A 6,997-nucleotide genomic window follows, 5' to 3' on the forward strand; every position below is an offset into this window, starting at 1 on the left:
AAAATGGCTTAGCAAAAAAATTCTACCTGTAATAGATAAAATAATTAGTCACATTAAATCATTTAAATACTTGAACTCCAATTTCTGTCCAAAAAATCTGGTGGATGATTGAATCACTACACACTGCATTTGGTTGTCAGCACTGCCTTGGCTGCTGTGTGATGGGGAGATAGTTGGGGTGCAAGGACGAGATGGCAGGAATGGGCCTTTAGCCGTGTGACTGGTGAAACTTGAGCTGGGGTTTTTGTAACTCATGATGACTAAAGAAAACTGTTTCTCTCCCACCTTTTCCTCAAGTGTGATTAGCTCTACTAGAAATAATGGGATTCTCAGATCTGCCAAAATCAGACGGCATTGTATTTTGTTCCTCAAACAGTAGGAAGAGAATTACCACAGCTCACTCATCCTCCACTTTCATAGGCCCTGTTTCCAGATGTTGGATGTTACGGTTTGGATCTTGTTAAAAGCTTAGTCCCTAGCCCATGGTGCTATTGGGAGATGGTGGCGCCTTTAGGAGGTGGGGCCTAGTAGAAAGAAGTTAGGTAAATGGGTATGTGCCCTTGAAGGGGATATTTGGAACCCAATCCCCACTCACTCACCCTCTCTCTGTTTCCCAGCTTCCATAATGTAAGCAGTTTCCTTGTCCACACACTCCCACAGGTGAAAAACAACATGGCCAAACAACCATGGACTAAAACCTCTGAAACTGTGAGAGCCAAAATAAACCTTTCCTTCTTGAATATTATTTATCTCAGGTATTTCATCACAGTGATGGAGAACTAACTAACTAACACATAAGGCTATTTATCTTTTGCATTAGCAAACATTAACTGTGTTGGCTCCAACTCTGTTACTCCCACCCATTTGTAGGCTACTGCTATATATTGAGATTTAAAGGAATGGGAAACATTCTCACAGAGACATTGTAATGTTTCTGCCCTCTAGGTTTTCCCAAATGAACACTGGTTCTTTTCACTCCTATTTCCCACGATTCACCTAGATCTTGGGGACAAAGCAATATTTGTAAAAGAATATGCTGTCCTGAGAGGGACACTCACAGGTCTATGGTTCCTGAGGTCTGGAACAAACTCTCTAGCCATGGAATTTCTGTCACCCTGAATGCATTGGCAAATATTTAGTTATTGAAATTGTGTTGTGTTAAGAAAGCAGGCTCTGGAGGCAATCTGCTTGGATGCAAATCCTGGCTTCAACCATTTCCTCATACAAACTATTCCCCTTTGAGTCTCAGTTTCCTTATCTATTGAGTGGAGCATGATAATAATGACAGTGGTAGTAGCAGAAGCCCCCAAGGTTGTTATAAAGCATAACAAGCTTTTGGAAAATTCACAAAAAAACACATATAGCAATTCCTGGAATAGATGAAGCATTTAATAAATGAGACAGGATGGTTATTAAATCCCAGTATCTAGACAGGTCAGGTGGAGAGACCTCTTGTGGAATAAGTGTTAGGATGGCTACGGAATGTAGTTACAGCCAGAACTGGCTAGAGAGGATTTCTGAGCTCTAGCACTTTTGACATTTTGGGCCAAACCATCCTTGGTTGTGGAACTGATCTGTGAATTGTAGTTCAGTTACCAACATCCCTGGCCTCTGCCCACTATGGGCCAGTACCATCTTCTTATCTGCAGATGTGAAACCTCAAACAACATCCCCAAACATTGCCAAATGTCCCCTGGGGGACAAAATCTTCCCCAGAATAGAACCATGGTCTAGAGGGAACTAATAAAGCCAATGAAGCAGATCAAACAAGAAAACCCAGAGTAGGGACATGAACTTGACTACTCCTGAGTCGTATCACTAAGGCAGAGATGATGCCGTAGGAATGGAAAGGTTTCCTTTCTATTTTGTTGGCAGCTCAAGCTGAATGTGTTTCCTTGGGAAAACGTGCATATTCTGGAAAAACAGGTCTAAAAAGAGAAGGAATGAAATGTGCTTGTACAAAATGGAAATGCCTTAAATAGAAACATCGGTGTGGCATGTGACTGAGGTATTTTAAAATTGCTAAAGCTGTCACCTCTAGGCCTCTGTGAGCTTGTGACCCTGGAGTGGCTCTTAGTGATGTCATGGAGAGTTGATGTCACCTGTGGCTTTCCCTGTGTCTCCTATTCTCCCCGTCAAGAATACACCAAACACAGGCTTCATATCTCATGTATTCTTTATTTTCTTCCAGAATAATTCTCACCAGGCTTCTGGGGGAACCAACTGTTTTGAGGAATTCTAGAATGCTGGAAATTGCTGGGGGAGAAAAAAAAAAGCCTGAGAAATAGAAATGACCACCCTTTCCTCCTTCTAAGGTGGTCCATATCAAGCAGCCTTTTAACTTTCTCTCTTCGGAATATTTAACAGTGATTTTTTTATAGCAGATCTTCTCAGGTTCTTATCACCTGGGGATCTTGTTAAAAATACAGATTCTGATTTAATAGTACAGGAAAGAATCCAGGATTCCTCATTTCTAACCAGCTCCTGGTGATGCCAATGTTTGCTGGTTCACTGGCTACTGTGAACATCTTTGTGCCAGGGGCAATACCACAGAGGGTATTCTCAGTGCCTGAGACTGAGAATTTTCACCAATAGTTTAGAGCAGTAAAAAGGCATTTTTATCCCTGGAAAAATAAATTGCCAGGGTGGGCATTCATTCACAACACACAGGCATCTCCCCTTGCTCTCCTCCAGGATATGTTGAGGCAGGATAGAATGTGTTCATTCCTGCAGGAGTTTCATTTGACCAGTGGCTCTATTATTTTACAGAGACTTCCTGTATTTCTAAGTGAGCAGCAGAGCACAAACTCCTTTCAAAAGAGATGGAAGAGGCAGAGGGGATGGGGAGTGGGTCTGGGAGGTAGGGGAGAGAAGGAGAGCCTCCCCTAGCAATGGGTTGGGCCCCTGAAACAGTCCTGGCACGTGGGCGTGCACCAGTGCTGGTGGCGGCCACCCTGTGTGTGTGTGGTACATGGGGCTGTTTGGAAATCTCCATGAATGGCACTGGGGAGACGGGTGGCATGAGATACTGCTGTAAACTATGCTGGTTTTCCAAAGGATTTTGCAAGTGCTCACAAAAGTAGTAAGGATAACCTGAGCCCTGTGGGTCCTTTATGAACGAGAAGATTATGGCTAGGCTTCACCACAGCCTAAGCGTGTAGTACAACAAGGCCATTGTATGGCTTGGGCATTCATCTTGTAAATAAAATATTAGCTGGGTGGTCTGGGATAATGAAGGCATTTATGACTCCAGCTAAGCATATGTGTATCAGACAGATCCACAGATTAACGTTACAGAGTCTGGACTCACGCAGGCCCCCGAGGGGCGAGGCTGCTGGGTATAGATGGAGGATGAAAGGCTAAATGATCAAAGCGACTCAGGGGTCTAAAGAGCTGTTTATCTGTGACCTAGGAACACAATAGAATGAAGAATACAATTTCACTGAAACTGGGGACTGGTTTCCAAGCGCGTCCTTAACATTTCTGAACTTTGGAGAAAGTGCTCAACACCAGGAAATCACAACACCAGGAAAACGCTGGGTAGTTGTGAAAGGTTTGGGAAACTCTGTGATCCGGTGACACAAACACAGGTCCAGAACAGGGATGTAGAAAGACAAATTGCCAGATTGGCTATGGCTTGGTAGGTGACCTGGTAGCAGTCACATAACCACTGGTTTTCCCTCCTCTGCTGAGGACAGAGTCTTATCAGGAGGCTATAATCTGCATGATCTGAATTAGGCTCAGTGGATCTCAATTGGGCTTATACTCACAGTCATAGGGAATCTCAGCCTCTGTCTACAATCGAATCAATAGGATCCAGCAGCCACTTCCCTGTTGGCCCTATTCTTTCTCCACAGTTCTGGTTTGATTCCTGTAGCATTAATATGGTATATTAGGATTCAGAGAGATACACCAAAATAAGATAAAGATATAAGAAAAGGCATTTGTAAGAGGAATTGACTCACATGATGCTGGAGGCTAAGAAGCCCATGGCAGGCAATCTGCAATCCAGAGACTGCAGGATACCAGTAGTGAAGCCAAGTCCAAGTCTGAATGCCTCAGAACCAGGAGAGCCCAGTCAGAGGTCCCAAAGGTACGAAGAGTCACTGATTTAGGTCCTGAAGTTCAGAGGCCAGAGAGTTTGAAGCTCTGATGCCCACAGTCAGGAAAATTAAGGTGTGACTAGATAGAAAAAAATTCTTTCTCTTTTTGTTCCATCCAGACTCCCAGCGGATTGGATGGTGCCTTCCCACATTGAGGGCAGGGCTTCCCGACTCTGTGCACTCATTCACATGCCAGTTTCTGAGAACAACCTCACAGACACACCCAGAAATAATGTTTTGCCAGTTCTCTAGATATTCCTTAATCAAATTGAGTTGGCACCTAAAATTAACCAGTCTTTGTTGCCTCTGGCATGACTGTCTAGAAAGAAGGCTTGGATTCCATTTTATGAGCTGCTGGATTTAGCAGAAGGGTTAGTAGGTCTCTGGACATGTTTTGGTTTGGGTTCTGAATAGCAGATCCCCCCAAATATTTAAGTATGCAGAGTTTATCTAGGAACTACAAACTGGGAAGTGGAGAAGTGAGACAAGGAAGAGGAGGCAGCCAACACAGTGTGTTGATGGGAAACATAACATTGAGTTATTACCTCTGAGGTCTCTTTGATCACTGTGGATGGATTTAGTCCAGTCAGTTAGGCTCCTATTTACATCTTTGAAAACCACTACACTAGGTAACATTTTGGGAAAGGGGGATGATATCCCCTGGAAACTTGCCTCAGGATTATCCCATCCAATGGGCAAAGAAATGGAAATTTTGTGGGGACTGGGTGAGTGACATATGAGCTACTTTCCTCCTTTAATAAATGTGTTAGTTTTTTGTCACTGTGACAAATACCTGAGAAAAACAATGTAGAGGAGGAAAGATTTACTATGGCTCATGGTTTTAGAGATTTCAGTCCATGGTTGCCTGGTTCCAAGACAGAAACATCATGGCAGGAGTTGTTTCAGAGGAAAGCTGCTCAGCCCCTGGTAACCATAAAACTGGAAGAGAAGAAGGGGCCAGAGATAAGTTGTAGTCTCAAAGGCACACCTATGAGGACCCACTCCTTCAACTAGGTCTCACATTCCACAGCCTCTACCACTTCCCAGTAGTCCATTCAAAAAGAACCATCAAGGCTTGCCATCGGAGAAAATGCCCGTTTATTGAAGAATAGCTCTGCATATTTATAGAGCCGGGGGTGGTTTGACAGTTGGCATGGGGTGCTTTTTTATTGGTGGGTAAGGATCAGGTGAGCAGTAGGGCTAGTCTGATTGGTGGGTAAGGATCAGGTGAGCCAGTGGGGCTCTGGTTGGTGGGTAAGGATCATGTGAGCCAGCAGGGCTCTGATTGGTGGGTAAGGATCATGTGAGCCAGCAGGGCTCACCATTGGACGGCTCTTCTTTGGAGCCGGGTTGACTCCCAACACATTCAGTTACCAATGGGTTAATCCACTGATATAGTTAGAGCCTTCAGGATCCGATCACTTCCCAAATGACCTACCTCTCAACATTGCTGCATCACGGACCAAGTCATCAATACATGAGTCTTTGGGGGAACATTCCACATCCAACCATAACATTGAGTCTTTACCTCCATGGTCTCTGTGATCACTGCAAAGGAATTGCTGGTCCCTGTGGATGGGTTTAGTCCAGTCAGTGAGGTTTAGTCCATTTACCTCTTTGAAATTCACTACAGTAGGTAATGTTTACAATGTATGCACACACACACACACACACACACACACTTGTGTGTGTGTATATAAATATACATATATTCGTGCATATATACACACATATAATATGTATATACATATTATAATATGTATATGTTACAATATACATATATGTATATAAATATACCCATACATCCACACACAGACTTGAGCAATACCTGAAGTAAATCAAATCTGGTTTTTCTTGGGGCATAATCTTCAAAATACACTTTTCAGGGACCAAGAGGGTGTAATTCTGCCTTCAAGGACTCTGCCCACCAGTGGGGCATTGGCAGCACCTGTTACAACTTTGCTGTGGATAAGCAAGATTGGATGCCCATCATTAGCTGTCACTTTTCCATCTTGAGCAGGTGTCAGCAGGGATTTTCGAATGAGGCAGCAAATATTTTTAAGCATATATCATGAAATGCTTTGTTACGTGGAATGATGGATTGCTGCAGAACACTAGACTAATCCCTTGCAACCTCCTAATTTGAAAGTCTATAGTGAAATTTAAGCAGTTGGATGCAAAGTAGTTTAACAGCGGGAAGAACTTTAAATGGTTCAATTTCTCAGAAGATATTTTATATCAAAACTTGCATGATTTGGATTTCTGAGCCTACTCTGTTCCAAAAATAAATGGAGAGTAAATTTTGCCAAGTCCTTGCACTAATACACAGATTCTTTCTTGAACCTCAACTAAATGCCTCTGAATCGGCCTCTCCAAGTTTTATTATCTTCCACTGTTTTGCTTGCTTGTCCCATCTCCTGCCTATAACCAGCAATATTTTCAATTTATAGCATAGATTTATATCTATCTGAGTAGTTTCTCATTTTGCAGGCTGAATTACTTCAACAATATCAGACTCCCTAGGTAGGTTAGGTGATTGACACATTCATTGTTCAGGAAGCCTAATTGAGTGCATCTGTGTAACCCACATGAAGGAGCTCAGCAACCACGAAGTAGATATTTTATTGTACTATCCCAATGTCAAATGTTCACAAACAGAATTAATACATCCTAGAAAATGCAAATTTTTTGTTGCTCCAAGATAAATTCTTCCAATTGGAAATGATCCTGACATACTTTATCAAGCAAAGTTTTCTAATTTTAATTTAGGAAAATTATTGAGAAACATTCATATATATATATATATATATATATATATCTACACACACACACACATGAAATAGTATAAGTGTTTGTATCCTTCATTGTCTTGGATAAATGATAACAAATTCTGC

The 6,997-nt window shown here is 42.4% G+C and overlaps 1 long non-coding RNA gene across 1 annotated transcript; it reads right to left on the reverse strand.

Moving 5' to 3' along the window:
* Positions 1 to 2,185: 2,185 nt before the first annotated feature.
* Positions 2,186 to 4,224, reverse strand: LOC308647904. Its single transcript, XR_014021726.1, has 3 exons — positions 3,966 to 4,224; positions 3,771 to 3,871; positions 2,186 to 2,256 (listed from the first exon to the last, which is right to left on the reverse strand). It is a non-coding gene; the product is annotated as an uncharacterized lncRNA (long non-coding RNA).
* Between the last annotated feature and the right edge of the window lie 2,773 nt (positions 4,225 to 6,997).

Source organism: Spermophilus citellus (genome assembly GCF_964194105.1).
Source record: "Spermophilus citellus genome assembly, chromosome: 4".
Classification (NCBI taxonomy): domain Eukaryota; kingdom Metazoa; phylum Chordata; class Mammalia; order Rodentia; family Sciuridae; genus Spermophilus; species Spermophilus citellus.